A 19,970-nucleotide genomic window follows, 5' to 3' on the forward strand; every position below is an offset into this window, starting at 1 on the left:
GGGAAGGTACTGGCCCGAGGTGCTATTGTTCTTAACAGTTTTAATACAATTCACCCATTAATATTTACACCGGTTTTTACTCTATGCCAAGAATTGTGCATCCCAGTCAATCTTAGAATATTTTCATCCTCATAACAGGAAACCCCATATGCATAAGCACTCATTCCCATCTTCCCCATCCTCCCCCAGCCCCAGGGAGCCACTCTTCTCTCTCTGTGGATTTGCCTGTGCTGGACATTTCATGTAAATCGAGTCAATTCATGTAAATGGAACCGTCTATTGTGACTGACTTCTTTCACACTGAGTAACGTTTTCAATGTTTGTCCATGTTGTTGCCTGGGTCAGTACTCCATGCTTTGCTATTGCTGAATAATATTCCACTGTATGGCTGGGCCCCTCTGTTTACCCATTCATCAGGTGATAGGCATTTTGGTTGTTTCTTCTTTTTGGCTGTGATGAATAATGGCACCGTGAACATTCCTGTAGGAGTTTTTATGTGGACATTTGTTTTCAGTTCTCTTACGTGTGTGCCCACAGAGCAGAATTGCTGGGTCATTCAGAAACCAACTGTTCAACTCTCTGAGGTCCTGCCAGGCTGTTTTCCAAAGTAGCCACGCAGCGTTACATCTCACCAGCAAGGGCTGCTATCTCTGATTCCTGAGTGTCCTCATTAGTTCTTGTTATTCTTTTTTTAATTATAACCTAATGTAGTGAGTTTGAAGCGGTTCCTCCTAGTAGTTTTGACATGATTTCCCTTACAGCTAATGATTTTGAACATCGTTTCATTGTGCTTATTGGCCATTTGTATATTTTCCTTGAAAAATACCGTTTCGGATCCTTTATTCATTTTTTAATTTAGTTGTCTTTTTTGTTGAATTGTAGGAGCTCTTTTTTATTTGGAGATACAAATTCCTAATCAGATAAATTATTTGAAAATATTTTCTCCTGAGTGTTGCTTTTTTCACTTTCTGGATGGTGTCCTTTGAAGCAAAGTTTTAAATTTGATGAACTCAAATTTATCTCTGTTTTCTTTTTTCCTTGTGCTTTTGGGGCAATATTTAAAATCTGAGGTATTTTATTTAAAATTTACATATAAAATATCTTAATTTTTAGGACCGTCCTAGGAGACGGGTGCTGTTGTTATACCCAGTCTATGGATAGGAGGCTGAGATGCAGAAAATTTCACTGACTTATGAGTGTCAAAGCTACCCAGTGCTGTGGGAGTTCAGAGCATCATGATTGTCCCCAGCATCTATGCTCCTCACCACCATGCTCCACTACTGCCTGGAATCGTTAATGAAAAAGTCTTTCATTTTTTGGTTTCTTGTTTGTTTGTTTTCTCATTGGGAACCTCATCTCCTCATTTTCCTTTCGGATATCAGTGTAGGTTTATTTTAGGTCTCATGTAGGCAGAAGAATTGCTATCATTTAACTTCTTTATTACTCACTCTCCGGTGATGATTGTTGCTATTTGACCTAATCAAGTCATGCTTAAGTCTTTCCTGCTCATGACACTGAAGAGTCATGACTTACAGAATGCTCAGAGAAGAAAATAATTGATTGATTTTATTTTGCTACCCAATCAAACCAATCAAATAAAAACCCCGGTGTTGACGCAGATGGTAAGCCCTCCAGAATAGGGTCACTGTCTTCCTTGTGTTTCGTTTGTTTGGTCACAGTGTCTGGATAGTGACTTGCTGTCCAGCAATTTTGTGAGGATACGGTGTTCGTGAATCATTGTAAGGACAGAATTTTGACAACAGACTGTATTGGTCATTTCACGAGGGAAAAGATAATATAGAAATACTGCTCAGATCTATTTTAAAATTAAGTTTGGAATGTTGAGAAGAGTTCAAGAAACCATACAAAGATCTTTTTCACTTATTTTAGATCTATCTTAGGCATATTATGATTACATAGCAGAGTAACTTATCAACTAGATTTGACTAGAGGGGTGTATTATTGATTATTTGTTTTAGTTGAAATATTCTACCTGGGAAAAAGTAATCAGTGCCCATAAATGAACAAATATGTTTGTATTTCTATGTAACATGGGAGCAGACTTCATATGTTTCTATATAATATATATGACTGTGTGTTTTAATGTGTCTGTCAGTGTATTTATAGTTTTTCAGCAATGTTCTATCTTTAGAATTCTTCTAAGAAAGTCACCCCCAATTCTAGCGCAGTTTGTACTGTTTATCCTGTCTTATGCATGGGATTCCACTGTCTCCTCAGGGAGGAATTTCCTCCCCTACTGAGGTAGTAGCAGAGTTAAAGGAACTGTGATTTCTAGGCCTTTGCTCTCCATGTGTTTGCATTTGGCTGTCAATCGCGATTTTCCATTTCTTGAGTTTTCATTGTTCAATTAGAATTTTTGAAAATAAGTGTTAATATGTTGTATTTGTCTCCCTAGAAACTTGATGTGTTTGTGCTTTTCAGTTTTCAATTTCTTAAAAATGTAAATGCACTCTTGTTTTTAAGTAGTCCTTTTTCACTAGATATTTGTTTACCTCTTTATAGTTAAAATACATTTTTTCCAATGAATGAATCGGTGTGCATGTTTTAAAAGATACCTTACTTTTTATTTTCCTTATTATAACAATTATATTCATTCTAGAGAATTTAGAAAATAAGGATAAACACAGTAATAACTTAAAAATGGCCTCTAATCTCACCTAGAGATACAGTTGTAAAATTTCAAATTGAGAATTACAAGTCCTCTCATGTTGTTCTTCTTTTTCAAGATCGTTTTGGTTACTGAGACCCTCGAATTCCCATATGAATTATAACAGCAGCTAATCAGTTTTTGCAGAGGAGACCGCTGGGATTGTGATCGAGACCACGTAGAATATACGGATCACTCTGGGGAGCACTGCCATTCCAAGAGCACTGTCTTCTGATCCAGGAATGTACGTGGAGAGTCTGTCCAGGTATTTAGGTCTTCTTTAATTTTTTTTCAGCAATGCTTTGAGTTTACAGAATATTATTTTACTTTTTTTCTTTGCCTTTATACTGAGGACAAGTGTGCAAGGTACCGGGATCAGAAGTGTATTTTAGCCCCTCCCGTTGCTGCCAACATGGTCGCTGCGCTCTTGCTTTGCCTTGTGTACAATCTTGCACAAAATAGGACCTCAGTAACTCTCTCTTGAATGAATGATTATATGATTGTAGGATGATGCTTGAGAGTCCTTGTGATTTTTTCCTCCAGCCTTTCCCCAATTCTTAACTGTGCCCTTTCTCTTCCTATACTCCAGCCTGGGTTTCAGCCTGCCTGTGGCATTGATTTTCCCTATCTGTAGACTCTTCCTTTCACTGGTTCACGATAATGTTACATGTGGGCTGTGGAAACTTGTCAAGAAAGAACAAATCTATTGCATGCTAGTATTTTTACAGTGTGGTATTTTTTATCGATTGAAATTAAATCAGGCTGACCCCCTGAGCCCTCCCGTGAGCTCTTTTCACTTTCCTACATCTGATACTGCTCTGGGTGCTACATATGCCCTTCCCCCAGCCTTGGTTTTTGGGTTGAGTAAGTCATCATCAGTGGAGCCCTCTCTTTAAAAGATGAAGAGAACATTGGCTCCTTCTCCCTGGTTGGGGACTTGGATGAGATGAGATACCAGATAAAGAATGGAGCTCCACCTCATTCTGACCCACTCTCTTTCCGTTCTGTTCTCCAGAGGAAAAGAGTACAATTCAACAGTATAAAGATTGATTGTGAGCTAATGAGATAGACAAGACAATCAATTATTTATTAAATATCCTTTCATGCCAGAAACAAATGTATTATACACACAAAAATCACACAAAGCATGATAATATCGTGCTTACAGACGTCTGTCCGAGTTCGAGTCCTGCTCTGGAATGACCAGTCCTGTGAGATGGAGAACTGGTAGGTTGGCTTAGGCTCTCCAGGACTGGTTTTCTGTCCTGCAGAGATGGGGCTTGCTAGGCTTCCCTCCCCCGTAGAGGTGCTGTGGGATGTAACTGTCACGCGTGCACAACTGCTCGTTCCTCGTAAGTGCAGGATAGCATAAATTTTGCGGTGATGGCTTTATGACTGCCCCGTGTAGACTCTCAGTGCTCCAAAGGGATGCCTTGTGGTTTGGAGATGGGATTCTCATTTCTGTAAATACCTAAGGATTGTGGTATTGGGCCCTGCTGATTTGAATCTATTCTTTAGAAAGTACATATTGTAGATATATTTTTCAAGCATGTGTGCTTTTTTCCTTTTATTATTTATAGTTCTACCTTCTCATCTCTTGGTGTGACTTTTCATGGAATCCAGGAAACAGTCCTAACCTACCTGCCTCTTCACTCTTCTCCGTGGTGGTTTTCTTCCCTGAGTAGGAGAGGGTTTTGCACAGGAAATTTTATTTGTTCCCCTTTTCTTGGAGTCTCTCTTTCGGTCTGCCCAGCTCTCACCTGCACATCTGTCCATTTATCTACCCACTCATTCTTCTGACTTGTTCCAAAAAGCATTTCAGGCAGCTTACAGAAGAACAGATACCAAATAAACAGGTTAGAAAATGGGGCCAAGTTCAAACTGTGAGGCTAGGAGGCGAGCCTGTGTGAGGGTTGCAGCCATGAGACACACACCTCTGCCATGTGACTTATAAGATCGACAGCAAGAGTGTGCCTGAGGCACCCAGCAGACACAGGTTAACATGGTTTGTGGGAGATGCTCAGTTTCTGTGAAATAAATAAGTGGCTCAAGGAGAAGCCCAACCTTTCCAGCTACAAAGGCTTAGGAGAATATTTTGAGTGTCTTCCAAAATCAGGGTATTGCATTGTTTCTTTTGTCAGAGTTCTATGTATAGTTGGTTACATTCTATACCTGGAAATTTCTCCAGAACTCCTTACCAAGTGAGTGCCATTCCTCGGGAATGAGGTGGTTCTGCTCATTGACTGGGGTTGGCCAGAAACCGAAAATGACATCTTCAAAGGAGCCTGGGATTTGTCAGTTATGTTTTGTCAGTGCTGTAGATTTCAGGAAATGCTTTCACACTTTCTCTCCATCTGAGGCGGCAGCGTGCTCTCTTAGCAGCATCAGGAGCTCAGAGCCACGGGATGTTGGGGGCTGACTGCACTGCCGTCAAGACAGCCGAGCTAGTCACTGCAGGAGTGGTTCTTTTACATAGTGCATTTCATGTTCTATAGTAGAATGTTTCAACAGGGAGTTAATTAACTGAGTTAATTAACATTTAATAAATATGAAGCTTTGATGAAAAGACGGTTATAGGCAGAATATAAGTTGTGAACACTTTGAAAACGGTTTCATTACTGAAATTTCAGTAGGGAAGATACACAGTTTATCTTATTTATGCCTCTCTTTTAAAGTAACAAAGAAACAAGACAGAAAAGGCAGAGGATGATTTCTGTTATTCCTCTCGGCTTGCAGGTGCCCTCACATCCAGTGGCATCCATCCAGACACCAACACTGACACTGGCCATGCTCAGAACTGCCTCAGCCCTGAAGACACAAGTGACAAATAGAAGGGGGCCGCGCCCTGTTACAGCAGGTGCTCTCACTTTGTGGGTCCTTATGTAACTGCGCAGTGTTAATCAGGATCTCCCGTTCTACATTGTGTGGCGCTGCTGCAGTGTCTCCTAGTTATTTGTTTCTGTAAGTACTCGTGTATTATTCTCCAATGTGTGGTACTACACATCTAAAAATGCTTTTTTAGATGAAAAATAATGTATATTTAATGCAATAAGTCTGAAAAAAGGGACAAAAACGGCTATCCAGGTCCCACTAGTCAGAAATAATAATTAACACTTTAACATCTACTTTCTGTTCTTTTCATCAGTGTGTATCAGCTCTGTCATAAAAACCAGTGAGCACTCTGTGCCTGTTTACTGTGTGGAGACCTCCATTTTCCATTCGGCTTATTACATGTTTTTCTACAATATTCTATCTCCCCTGGCATGATTTTTAATGACCAGTATAGCATTATGTCTTGTGGAGGCATCGTCCATTTTACTTCGGGCTTAAATAAACTTTTAAATTCCAAGTGTACTTAACTGAAATACTGAAAAGAGAACTGTGGTGGTACCGAAAGAGCCCTACCCCCCTTCCCCTTATTTCCTGAGTGTAAAAGCTGTTGCCATTGTGGTGTATATATTTCATGACCTTTATGCCTATGACATATATATATACCCATACATACATACATACATACATACATATGAGAAATCTATGTATATGTGTGTATATATTCTTTTTTGAAAAATAAGGCCATTCTATATGTTTTCTGCAGCTCGCTTTATTCACTCAGGGGTATATCATAGACGTCCTCTCACTCCAGACTCACCCGGTCCTTTCAGATAGAGTGGAGGGGTCTCCTGATGTGCAGGTGTGGTCTCTTGTGCAAGGACACCTTTGGTGGGAGAGTGCTGTGGACAAGGCCCTGGGCCACGGGGAAACGCTGGCCCCCTCAGTGCCCACAGCTCACCGTGATTTACCGCATTATTGTCTTGATGGTGGACACTTAACTTTTCTCCATTTTCCACTGTCAGAAAGGATGTTTGACTGGCATCTTTCTTTAACAGACATTCCTGTGATCTTGTATGAGCATGCCTTTAGTTAAGTCTTCTGGAAATTTAGTCCCTGGATGTGACATTTACTTTCATCACAGGCTAGTTTCAAGTGACTAGAAATTCCTTCTCCAGTGTGGAATGAGAAATGTAGAATTACTTATGTAACCAATTCTCTATCGCTGGATATGATTTCACTTCAGCTTTTCTTCCCACCAGTGTAAACAGTATATCTATTTGAACTGATTTTTTTCTAAACGAAACGATTCCTAGAAGTGGGGTTGAATCAGTGTGTACACACGTTTTTCAGAGTTTACATATCCATTGACATGTCATCCTCCAAAAAGGTCGCTCACAGTTTTTTCTCCCACAGATGGACACTAGCTACAAAATCTTTTAAAAATATTTACCAATAAGATGAGCAAAAGTGCTTTTTCATTGTTTTAGTTTGCATTTGATGACCAGTGAGGTATTGAGCATTTTTCACTGATTAGCCATCTGACTTTTGAAAAGTGAATGATCCATTTTGTCCTTTGCACAAATTTAAGTGAGGAAGCTTCTTTTTGCTTTGTGACAGCTCTTTGTATGTTATGAACATTAATCCCTTGTCTTCATCAACATCTATCACAGAGTTTTTCCTTGTCATTTCTTTCGTTTCATTTTGTTTAGTAGGTTTATTTTTGTTGTGGCTCAAAATATTCTTAAGATAGTAAATGTCTTCCTTTTGTGTTTTATCTTTGTTATTATTCTTAGAAATACTTTCTTATAATGGTATAAATCTCTTATGTAGGTTTATTTAATGTCTAAGATGGAGATGATAATAGTACTTGTTATAGTGAGGAGAAGTTGAATTAATGTGAGCAAAGAGTTGTATTTGCTGTAATTAGTATTTTAATATTTACATCACTATCTGTAATTATTTTTGTGGTCATTATGACAGGAATAGAATTTGTTCTTTCCAGGTGATTCTCTGATTGTCCCAGGACAATTATTGAATTCATACTTTGCTCTTTGATTTGAAATCCCACATGTATAAAATACTTATGTACACTAGAGTCTCTTTTTGAGCTCATGCTTTATTTCTGTCAATCTTACTTCCTTACTCCAGCGCTATATCTTACATATTGTAAAAATTAATTATTATCTGACAGTGCGATTTTTTTTTGTTCTTTTCTTCCATCCCAAATTTTCTTGGCTATTATTATGACTTTATTATTCCTGAAGAATTCTAAAATATATTGTTCAAGTTAAAAAAAATCAGATAAGAGTATTCATGGGATTTTTATTAAGTTTTGAATTATTTTTAGGAGAACTTCCATATTTACAAAACTGTTTTCCTCCATGCAATATGTTGATGTCTCTACATTCACACCTCTTATTTACCCCTCAGTACAGTCCTGTAGTTTTCTCCATGTACAACATGGGCATTAATTGTGAGTTTATTCCAGATTATTGTTGATGTTTTTGTTAATTTTGTAAGAGAATTTTTTGCTATTATATTTTTTAACTGTTTAAACTGACACCTAGGAAGGCAGATTCGGTTTGTAAATACTCACTTTGTAACAAATCATTTAAAATTGTAAGTATTAAGTAATTGTTCGAGGATCCTTTCTTTTGTGTTTTTAAAAATTTTTTCCAATATTATCAAAATGGTCATAGCTAAGAAGTATAGGTGTGGAGACAGATGGAGAGAGGTAGTGTGGCTCATGTACAAACTCTGAGCACTTTTATGGCTGCATTTAGGCTGGAGAAGCCCCAGAAGAGCCCACATTAGACCAGGGGTGGCTTTGTATGCACTTGAAAGCCAGCTTACCTACCTTTATGGTGAAGCCTGATGGGCGTGGCAGGTAGATGATCAAGGTCTGATCAAGGTCATTGGCTGCACAGAGCACTGTGTCTGTGAGAACTGGAGTCCATCACCATGGGAAATGCTTGGTGCCAGGAACACTGCAGGGGAGCTGGGGAGTCTGTGTGTTAATGATTTTCCAGTCCTGGGAGTGGGAAGATCAGACTCTGCATTCAGATCTGAGTTTGAATTCATCCTCTCTTATTTACTGGTCCTCTGACTTTTGTCAAGTTATCTACCCTGTTTGAACTCCTATTTTCTTGTCTCTCAAAATAGGAGAATTACGGCCTGCTGCTAGAGTGTTTGATCAGGATAAATGATTTGTTTCTATAAGATGCCACGTACAGTCACAATCTCAGTGAGAAATGGGCTGTCACCTCTTCATCTGCAACTCAGTGCTCGACAGGACATCGGGGCAAAGCCAGTCCGTAATTTGTTTGTGATGCAAGTAGGAACAAAATTAATGTCTTGCCTTTCCCTTGCAGTATTATTACTCCTTTGCTTCATTTACTTCTTTCCTCCTTTCCTTTCCCCTCCTCCACCAAAAGATCCTGAGACTCTCTCAGAACACTAGATTCAAATTACTTTAAAGGGTGTCTCATCCTCATGAAATGACAGTAACTTAAAAAAAATCTGTACAGATCCCAGACGTCATTGTATTTGATTTACACACACACACGCACACCCACCCACACACACAATCAGCCTACCTCCCACTTGCTGAGGGAGAAGGACCAATTTTTCTGAGTTTTCATTCACTGAGCGTGAGAGCAAAGTCTCTTACGCAGATTTTCACCTTGCTTAGTGCATGGTGTTTTTAATTGGATTTCTGCTTTGTGGCCATAGAACTATTCTCCTTATAGAAGAGAGGATGTGGAGACATAGACATTCTGCTGAGATATTGGTGTCAACATATTTGAGTTGGAAAGGACTTAGGACAGCATAGAGTCGTAACTTTTTATGGGTGAGAATTCATGATAGTGTAACTTGGACAAGAACCTAGGTCTTCTGTCTTCGTGTCCACGTGGATGAAGAGGCAACAGGGCGGGAGATGGCAGGGATCCTTCTTGCTTGAGTTCCAGGGTCTTGCTAGTTTTCATTGCTCAGCTGCCTTTAGTTTAGGTCCGTGTGGCCTCTCATGGAAAGGTCACTCTGTCCTGATAGACTGAGTTTCTAATCAGCAAAAAGCCCTGGACCCACTCATATTTCCCAGAGTTTTTCTGCTGTCCTGCTGACAGTTTATATAAATGATACCTAAGAAACTACTGGATATAAAATCCTTATTGTTATCATTTGCCCTCAAGTTCCATAGGAATGGGGTGCTGTCTCAGGCTGTCTAAGGCTAGATCTGAACAAAGATAGGGTGATAGGCTGTGCTGCTGGACCCTCCCCAGTCATAAGGGATTTCCACCTTAGTTTTTAGAATCAGACAGACGAGTTCAAATCTTGCCTTTACCAGTTATTAGCTTTGTGAACTTGGGGAAGAAACTGTACTTGTTTGTGCCCAATTTTCTTTATCTGTAAATAAGTTCAGTATTTACTTTAGGGTTTTTGTTTTAGAATTGAATGAGCTAATTCCCTCATTTATACCGAAAATACTGATCGCGTGGTTCTATGCTGGTGCCTTGGTAGAAGATTACTAAGGGACTCAGCAGTGAGAATGCAGGTGGGGGACCCCTGGATCATAGAGCTTATATTCTAGGATATGCTTGTAAAAGACTGGATGTGCAGGTGATTTTTAGTAAATGTCCATTCCTTTCCTTATCCACATTGATTGTGTATATATCTTTGTACAATATATGAACAATTTTTTATTGCAATTTAAATCTCTTTGTAGTAATTAAATTATGTAGCTATAACAAAATACGTGAAATAAAATGATTTGTCTTTTATTTTCTTTTCAATATGCAAAACAAAATAAAATAGAAAAGAAAAAAGGTTTTGAAGGAGTAGAAATAATTTTATTTCTGTGGAATCAATTCCCTATGTTAGGTTTTTTAGTTGTGTTGTTAAACAGCATATAAAATTGATAGGTTGTGACTTCAGTGTTGATAGCTAGGTGAGTGTAGTTTCTTTTTGTGGTAGTCTTTGATGAATTATTTGCACTAGATCATAAATGATGTGCATGTTACATATTGGAAACGAGGAAAGAGTGGAGTCATACTACCTCCAATGCAGTCATCTTGTTACCAAGTCGAAACTCGTACTGCTTGCTGCATGACAGGCCAATAAATTGGGAGATTGAGGTGTTGGAGCAAGGAATAGTGACTTTATTTGAAAAGCTGGCAGACCCAGAAGATGGCAGAATGACATGCTGGAGAACCGTCTCCCCCAAGTCAGGAATCAATCCGCTTTTATACTAAAAAGGGGCGGGGATGTGGTTGGTTGTTGCAAACTTCTTGCGGTACGAATTGTTTCTCCTTGGAATTCTTTGTTCTTGCAGCTGTCCACGTGGGTCAAATCATGGTGCCCCTCTAAAACCTCCAAAAAAAATCAAAGTTGATTCTCTATTTTGCAACTTGCCATCTCTATATAAGTGCAGAAGAGTTAACATCGTGAAAGATCAGAGCCCGGAGAATAGGCTCTCCTGGATATTTCAGGCTAAAGGCAACTTTCTTTTACAAAAGGTACAGAGCTACCAAGTCTGAGCCTAGAAAACAGCAAATGTTTAAAGCCAAAGGAACAGATCTAACATGCAGTCAAATTTATTCTTTTCTATTACAATTTCTTTTTCCACCTCATAAATAATTTTAGTAAGAAACATGAGCAATTTTTTTACTTTTGCTTCTTAGTAACGGATAAGTGGGCCAAATACATTTATGAGAGCAGGGACGCTGTGCGGTCATTGGGGTCACAGCAAACTCTTGTTGGGTGTGGTCGACTCTGCAACATGTCTGATGCCCCGTGGGTGTTGGTGAGGGACCCCATAACCAGGGGCTCTCTTCAGGAACCAGCATATGGGCATTGACCTCTGGAGACCTCTTTTTCAGCTGCCGGAAATTTTTTCAGATACTGTGACTGAAAAACCACTTCAGCTGGTGATAATTAGGGAATAAAGGAAGAGGAAAAGGGCTTGGATTAGATTAGAAGAGAAGGACAGAATATCAGGGAACCTGGGGGCTTGGCAGTGGGTCCTTGGGAGAGAGGGGAGCAGAGGTGGGGAGGGGCATGGCTCTGGAACCAGCTCCTGCAGCTGTCCCAGGGCCCAAGTCACACAGCTTTTAATTGGCCCAGGACGCTCTCCTGTCTGGATGTCACCCTGGGCAGAACCTTGAGAATTGAAGGTAAGGGGTGGGCAGCACTCACCTAGGGGATCACTGAGGACTTAGTTCAAGTCTACGGTGCCTTTTCTGGTCATGTGTCTTCACTTGCCCTTTATCTTAGGATCTGAGAAGCAGGAGCAAGGAACGCAGGGAGAGATCCAGTAAGACATCTGACTGTGTTAAGAGACGACAGTCATAGCCACACAGGGAGCGAGGACACTTGCAGCAAAGTAAAACGACTTCACAACTATTGCATCAGAGCTGCCGGTGTGAGAGAGCCTAAGCCTGTCTCAGAGTGCAGGGGACAAGTGGAAAGGAATGGCAAAATTTCCACTGAAAATTGAAATTTTGTTAAATAGCCTGCTACTGTTGCTTGTATCACTTGAATGAATGCAGGCATATTGCTATGGGCATTTATATGTTCACTCAAACCCACCAGCCACTCTTGCCCCCATCGGGGATGGGCTTTCTCAAGCCCAGTGCACCTGCTGCTTGGGTGGGCCATGCTGCGGGTCCTCGCCTGGGGCCGGGCTGCTGCAGGGCACTGAGTCCCCGAGGCACGGCCTGCGAGACACGACAGGAACACCTCTGCTCTTGACTGAGGGCCTCCGTTTCCCCCTGCAGTGTAAGAATGCTGGTGACTGAGTTAGAAGCATGCTTCAAAGCTGTCCGTGTCCTTGCCATCCAGAAGCAGAGCCTGGGAGCTTCCGAATTTCTCCAGAATGGGGTTTACATTCATCTTCCACAGGTGAGTTTATGTCCTTTTACAAGTGGAGGAATTACTGCAGTTTTCCTGGAACTTACTCACCACTAGTCCATCTGATTTTTCTGTGCTAGGATTCAATATGGCATGCTAAAAATTCTGGAGTCAGATCTTGAAACCCTGATGAAGAGGATTATTTTATTTCTTTATATGATAGTATTTTACTTTCAAAATTCAGAGTTTTCAGTTCTTTCAAAAATTTTTTGGGTTGGAGAAACAACTTTGCTCTTACCATCTTTGTGACCTGTTGCTATATGCCTGTCACCTGTCTTCTGTCACTTGTGAGGCGGTTCCATTTGTGACCCTGTCCGGGTTGTTCATGGTATAAAACATAAAGTCTGTAAAAGTACAGTCCCTTTTACTCCGAAGACATTCCACAATTACTACTTAAATCTGGGTGTGGTTTTAAGAAGACAGAATCATTAGAACATGTACTTGCAGGTTGCTAGTGCAAAATCCCCAGATCAATAGTCTAGCTCAACATCTAAAATCTTTCTAATCTACCTTGGATTTGTATGGATAGTTGAAGCAGTTTGCTAAGAACTCAAGACCAGGGTTAGAATACAGGCTGGTGTAGCTCAGCAGGTCCTCCCAAGCTGATGCTCTGGCAGAGGGCAGGTCCTAGGGGAGAGGGCGTGTCCTCCCCCCCCTGAGCTGACAATTTGATGGCAAAGACATTCATCAGGTGAAGAACTTGGAGATTCTTCTAAGAACAGTGGGTTTGAAAACAGTCCTAAAAGCGTGGGAGTGACACAATCCCATTTGTCTCAAGTAGGGGAGAGTGGCTTTGGGGCCACTTGGGAGACTCGTGAGTCCAGGTGGGCAGTGTTGGTGGCTTCCACTTGAGCGGTGGGATGGTCAGCGGGTAAAAGCGAACAGATTGAAGGCATGTTTAGATGGTAAAAAGGAAAGGATGAATGATGTCTGTGAAGGTAGGATGGAGTAAGGAACAGGTTTCTGGGTGGATTAATGAGGTAAATGATGGTCCTGCTGTGCTCTGAAGAGGGAAATCTGTAGAGGGAGATCTGGGGGATAACTGATGAGTTCAGCTGTGGGTAAAGTGAAAGGCTGTTAGATGTGTGGTTTGGGAGCTCAGGTGAGAGCCAGTAGTGAGTAGGGGGAGGGGAGAGAGACTTTCAAATCAGTTTGTCTTGTGAACATACAAATAAGGATGAGTAATGACACACTTAAAACCTCTATATTCTGTATTTAAAGCCCAGTAAAATTTTGCTATATTGACTGCAGAGGTTCTTAATTTTTTTTTAATAGAAATAAAATAAATAGAAACAAAATAGTGGAGTTAATGAACATCTTAGAGTTGATGTGTGTCCTTGTATGTATTTTCATACCTCATCTGTTTATAACCATAATCTACAAAAAGTTCGCTTGCTTAGCATAAGAGTTAAACAGAGGGAAGTGACACACAGTGTTGGGGCTTGAAGCTGATCTTCTCGGGCAAATTATGTCACCTCTCTGTGCCTTAGTTGCATCTTCTGTGACTGCCCCCGGGCCCCTCATCACAGCTGATTTCCTAGGCTAGATGTTGGGAGGGAGGCTGCTGAAGGGAATAAGAAGTCGCAACTTCTAGGGATATTGAAGAGAGAGACAAAAACAGATTAAAGCCGATAAACTGAGTAAAAATACCCTCAAAAGAGAAAGAATCCCTCAGTGTTTTGAGCCCCTTAGCGTAAGGGAAACAAAATCAGGTTGAGCCAAAGCTCTTGAGCATGTGAGTATTGTGGGTGGGTGGGTGTCATCAGAAAAGGGTTGAGAAAAGGCCTTTTCATTTCCCTAGACGTTTCCAGTAAGGATGGGGAGCAGAAGAGAAAACCCCCTGCTTCACAGTGGAAGCTGCTGTTTTGTGCAAAACTGACCAAAGTTTGGAGACCAGTCATCAGCGGTGCTGGCAAATGAAGAGACTTCGGGATTGGGTGGGGCACTTGCTGCGACTTTCAGGTGACCTGTTGGCTAGGTCTGTATGGCGGTCAGTAGTTTTGCAGGGTGACCCGGGCATAAACCATGGCTCTGAGGCTGCTGGTCTGACTAGCAAACCTGGGCACCCGCAGTCCTATTGGGGCAGCTCGGGATGTGGCCTGGGACACCTGCTGAGATGAGGGCGAGAAGAGGGCTTTCCTGATGGGGTGTCATGCAGAGAGTGGGAACGTGTTCCTGCAGGGGAGGAAGAGCCTCTGAGAAGGGTGCTGGATGCACAGGCAAGACCAGCCTGAGCACGGAGGCTTCTGGGAGCCAGAAGTCATACAATGGCCCGAACCGCCTTGTTCCTGCGAGACTGCAGGGAAAAGATGCTGAAATTGTAGGCTAGGGTCACACCCTGTGGTGTTTTATGAGTGACAGTAAAGGACTGGTCCGGCAGGCAGGAGAGAACCCTGTGGGCGTCCCAGCTGGGGCGTCATGCCGGAGGGAGGAACAGAGTTATAGACTTTGCCACTTATTAGCTGTGTGACTTTGAGCAAGATCACCCCACCTCTCTGTATATATATCTTCATCGGTAAAGTGACTGATTGACAAGCTCGTGTCATCAGAAGGCTTTGTTTAGCTCTGATCCTCTTTGTCCAGTCCTGTCAGTGCTGCCCTGTGAGGTTCTGCAGCAGCTGCTCTTACCCTGAGATGGGAGGGCCTAGAGGGACGTTTTAGTGCCCGAGGGCAGGAAGGAGTTGCTTTAAAAGCAGACATGTTGCCGCCTGCAGCTGCAGGCCTGCAGGCAGTTTGGTTGAAGGTCCTGCCGGGGACTTTGGAGGCCTTAGGTTGTTGAGAGTACTTTGGATGCCTTAGCTTCCTCTTAAGTCTTGTGTTTCCCTTGCGGACCGGATTTGCCTTTGCAGATTGATGCTGAAGATTTGAGCTTCTAGCAAAGCTGTTTTCAGAGATGGGTATATACGTAACATATCGTATAAAATAAAATGATTTATTTAACGTGTGGGACTTCGCAGCTGTTGGGAACAGCTCTGTTGTCCTGGTCGTCACGGAGGACACCATGGGTCAGCAGAGCGTGCGGGAGGACAGGCAGCCTGCAGTGCTGCTGCGGGGTGTTCTCCCGAGTAGAGCACTCTGCTGAGTTGACTCTTCTCTGAGTTTGGTTGCCAGATGAGCAGACAGCAAATTAATGAGTTCTGGTGGGATTGTATAATGACAGGAAGAAAGAGGAAACCGTAGTTTTTCCAGACTAAAACACGCTTTTGTTTCCTGATCCAGTGTGTTCCATTACAGAATTGATGAGTTGTGTCTATTCTGGGACTTCATTGAAATAAACGTTCAGCCTAAATGTTAAGAGTTATGTTTTATTTGGCTGGAGGACTCGAGCCGGGATGGCAACCTCTCAGATCACTCTGAGGGACTGCTCCCAAGAGGTAGGGGAAGAGCTAGGATATATAGAAGTTTTACAAGAAAGACCAGGTAGTTGGAACAATAAAATATTGCTTGTTATCTAAAGAAAACCAGATATCTCAAGATCAAGTATTTAGTGCTTTTCTATGTATGGGAGGAAGCAAACATTTGTGTCATTGAATTCATCCCTTTGGCAGGTACCTAGGTATTTAGGGCCAGTATCCTGTCCTTTCTTACTCTGAATCCACTCAGAGGGCACCACTGTGAGTGGCTGTGAGGCTGGGCTGCAGGCATGCACTCGCTGGGGGGTGGCAGCAGCAGCTGATGACTTGGTTTCAGCATTCGTTGTTTACTGACATGGTTGCAGTATTTTCATTCACATTGTAGTATTTTCATTCACGGACTGATTATGGATAATCTGCAACCTTGGAAAGCAACCGAGATGGAATTACTGCAGGTACCTTCTACTTTAATAAGCCGTGTGCAAACATAAACATGGAGGAAGCATACATTTGGATTTGGTGGTGTAGTGAAGGGTGACTGCACAATACAGGAGAACGCAATGCAGAATTCCTTAAGTCCACGTTTCTTTTCTGTTGTGGTTTCTGAGAACAGTTTATGGTAATTAACCAACATTGACAAATGGTGGCACACATTGCATTTAAGTGCTGGCCGGCTGCAAAATTGTGTATTGGACAGGTGGAATTCATAGGCAAGTGGTCAGGTGGATGGGAGAGAGATGGAGCCTAAGCCTGGGCCCAGATTCTGGTTTAAATCACCATTTCCTCACCATACGGCCTTGGACTAGAATGTAACCTCTCTTAACCTGTTGGTGAATCTGTGAAATGGGCATGATAATATTCGTTTCTTCCTGGGATTGTTGTAAGTTCTAAAGAGTATTGTAGCACACATGAAGCACTTAGCAGTGTTCACTGTGTGTGGCCACCCCGCTTGGCGTGTGTCAGAGCCGTAAAGGCAGCATTTGTCTGTTGAGGATGCACTGGTAGCCCCTTGAATATGTTGTGAATTTGGTGATTTCCTTTAATCTTGGTAACTCTGTGTGCCATGGGCAGTTATTTTCATGGACAGATGAGGAATCTCAGGGTAAAGAAGACTGTGTAATTTGCCCAAAGTCAGACCATAATTTTGGGTGCATGGGCCTCGGTTCAGCATGGGCCCCAGGGCCTTCTGCCCTCTCCGTTCAGCACCAGAGCCAGATGTGTGGTCGGCTGTTTCCCAGCCCAGAATGTCGGGCAGGCCGCAAGACACACCTGGCCCTGCGCTGCTTGAGCAAAAACTCCGGAGGAGAGGAAGTTACCAAAGGGATAAACATAAAAACAGATGACAGCAAACTGTGATCAGCACTGAGAAGGAAAGGAACACGCCTCACAAAGCAGAGCTGCGAGCTTTCCCGTCGGGGCTGCTCTGGGGGCGTTCATCTCAGCTAAACAAACTCTGCTGCTCCACCAAGGCAGGAAGGCAGGGAGCGTGTGGCCAGGTAGACAGGGCCTTGTTAATCATACACATTCCCCATTAAGCTGCAGCTGTCACGGGCACTTACCTAGTAAACAGATGTCTTCCATAATCATCACGCACTTTTCTTGGTAGTTTTATTGCCCCACTTTTGAGATGAGGTCATTGAAGCTGGGGAGTTTGCTGCATGCCCGTGATCACCATGGAAATACCCCCACTGGTCTTTCAACCTAGACTGGTGTGGCTGTCATGTCCCAGCCCTGTGAATGGCATCATGTTGCCTCCCTCAAGCGGCCCAAATGACTGACATTGATATTCTTAATTCATAGGAAATGGTATGTGACAATAGGAGAAAAAGGTATTAAGAAATTGTTTGGAAAACTAGAACAAAATCCAATTCTTCCCCAGCTGGGGGAGCGTACCCTGTGTCACTCACCCCACTCACTGTGTGTCACTTCCTCCCTGCCGACTCTACGTTCAGAAGCCACTCTGAGTCTTTGAAGAACATTTTGCCTCATGACACTGTTGACTAGGACCTGCGACCTCTCTGTCCCTGGTTAACTGTCTCTTGAAAGCCATTTAAATTTCTTGCAGGCTCCTCCGCTCAGATGTAAGAATATCCTCTTTCGACTTCTTGATGCAGCTCCTTAATGAAGATCTCGTGAAGGAAACTTAGTCAAAACGTGGGAGGTATGCACACAGTGACTGCAACCTCAGCACATTATGAAGTTCAGAATCAGATTTGTGGGTGACTCAGGAAAGGCTTTTTTATGGTAACAAGGGGAAAGTGAAAGGATGCAGGCTGTGTGAGACTGAAACATCTCGTTCCCAGCCAGCAAGGCACCTGCGTTCAGGATGGTGTGTGGGGAGTGCAGAGTTCTCACAAACAAAGAAGTGTTGTGATGGGAGGGAGGACAGTTAGGTACTTTACTGTGGAGGGAAAAAGTGGGTTAAGCATTTCCTGGTTGAACAAGAGGATTGTGACATGATGTGCTTGTATTTTGGAGAGAAGGGTTTTGTGGGGACAGGGCTAGGGAGAACGCTCTGTGGCTGGGGAGTCAGCACAACAGAGAAACACAGAGAACCAGGCAGACCCCAAGGCCCCTGCTGGTGAAGAGGCTGCCTGCCAATTCGAGACCTGGGGGCGACTTCTGTCCCTTAGCTGGGGCCTCAGAGCACCCTTCACAAACCAGTCCTGTTGATACAAGGAAAAAAACGTGAGGCATGAGAAGGGCTGTGTCCCAGGCTTTGGTTGAGCACCTGGGATGTGTCCCACCAGATTTTGTTCCTTGGCTTCATGCAGTAAAGTATTCAAGAGCAAGCCAGTGTTGAGAAAAGATAGATTTATTCACAGAGACACATTGAAAGGCAACAGAAAGGCCACGAGGTGTGGGGTTTGGGTGCTCAGATTAAAAGTAGGTACACACTCCACAGAGTGTGGGCTTTCTCCGAAGAGGGAGAGAGAGGGGTGACCGCGAGGTGGCGCTGTGTTGCTCGTTTTCTTGGGCTTGGTGGTTTCATTTGCTAATATGTAGAAGAACCAGCCTAAGGGCAAGGGGCTGGGATTCCCAGGGAGTTGGCCATTTCCCACCCTTTGACATTTTGTGGCTAGCCTTGGGACTGCCATGGTACCTTGGGGCATGATATTCACCGTGTTACTATTACAATGGGTGTATAATGAAGCTCAAGCTCTGCTAGAAGTTAAATCTCTTCATCCTGAGCCTCAAGGCCTACTGGGGGTTGAATCCTTCACCATTTTGATGTTAATTGCTGTGGCCTTCCTTGAATGGCTGTGCTCTGCCCCTTCCATCCTGTCTCACTGTGATGACACAGAGAGAGCAAAGGCCGGGCCCTGCCTGTGCTCCTGCATTTAACAGCGGGAAGTGTGGAGTGGGCTTATGATGACTCTGAGTGGTGAGAAGGATGTTTCAGATTTTGCCACGTGAGACATGGGGACCTGCCAGCAGCCATCACAGATTTATCTCAAGGGCATTATCGCTTGTGTTGTTACGGAAAGAACTGGCCAACCAAGAAACAAGCACTGAGATTTATTATGCTGGCGGGCTCAGAGGGGCTCCTGTTCCGAAGCTCTGAGCACCTCCAAGACCTGCACATGAGGTTCTATAGGGTTAATTACAAGTAAGGGGCTATTAGCCAATAAGGCTCAAACAACAAAAAGCAAGGAATCAGTACACTGAAGCTTATGAATTTGGAACAGATCACGTTACTGACAATTGTTGACCTTGGATTTACGAGTTAGCTTATTAGCCCAGTAAACTGACACTAAACTTCAGATTTACGAGTTAGCCCAGCAATACTTAGATCAGTAAACCGACACTTATCACACTTAGATTTGTGACTTAGCTCGTTAGCCCAGCTGGGCTTTTCCTTCACAGTGTCATTCATCTTTTCTATATTTCTTTTTTTTTTTAAGTATTTAATCCAAATTTAATATCAGGTTTTTTTGGAAAGAAATGTCTCTTTTTCTTTTCTTTGGGACTCTTTTGGGGGGTAGGTAATTAGGTGTATTTATCTGTTAGTGGAGGCCCTGGGGCTTGAACCAGGGACCCCGTGCATGCTAAGCACACCATCTACCACCCCCCCATGATCTTTTCTTTTTGCTTTAGCTGCCAAGAATCTTACAGCTGAATTTCTAGTCGGACTTTAACACTTGCCCTGACTCCAGGGAATCCATTTTTATGACTTTACCTCCCCCTGGTTTCATTTAAGTATTGAATCT

At 42.7% G+C, this 19,970-nt stretch overlaps 1 long non-coding RNA gene across 1 annotated transcript in view; it reads left to right on the forward strand.

Moving 5' to 3' along the window:
- Positions 1-19,970, forward strand: part of LOC135320560 (uncharacterized) — a 50,662-nt gene that overhangs the window by 19,297 nt on the left and 11,395 nt on the right. Inside the window, exons 3-9 of the long non-coding RNA XR_010379739.1 lie at positions 2,748-2,933; positions 5,405-5,629; positions 8,663-8,834; positions 10,830-11,013; positions 12,274-12,397; positions 14,208-14,368; positions 17,825-17,920. This is a non-coding gene — a long non-coding RNA (uncharacterized LOC135320560). The remainder of the gene's footprint in view (positions 1-2,747; positions 2,934-5,404; positions 5,630-8,662; positions 8,835-10,829; positions 11,014-12,273; positions 12,398-14,207; positions 14,369-17,824; positions 17,921-19,970) is intronic.

This window comes from Camelus dromedarius, unplaced genomic scaffold (assembly GCF_036321535.1).
Source record: "Camelus dromedarius isolate mCamDro1 unplaced genomic scaffold, mCamDro1.pat HAP1_SCAFFOLD_197, whole genome shotgun sequence".
In the NCBI taxonomy this organism is placed as follows: domain Eukaryota; kingdom Metazoa; phylum Chordata; class Mammalia; order Artiodactyla; family Camelidae; genus Camelus; species Camelus dromedarius.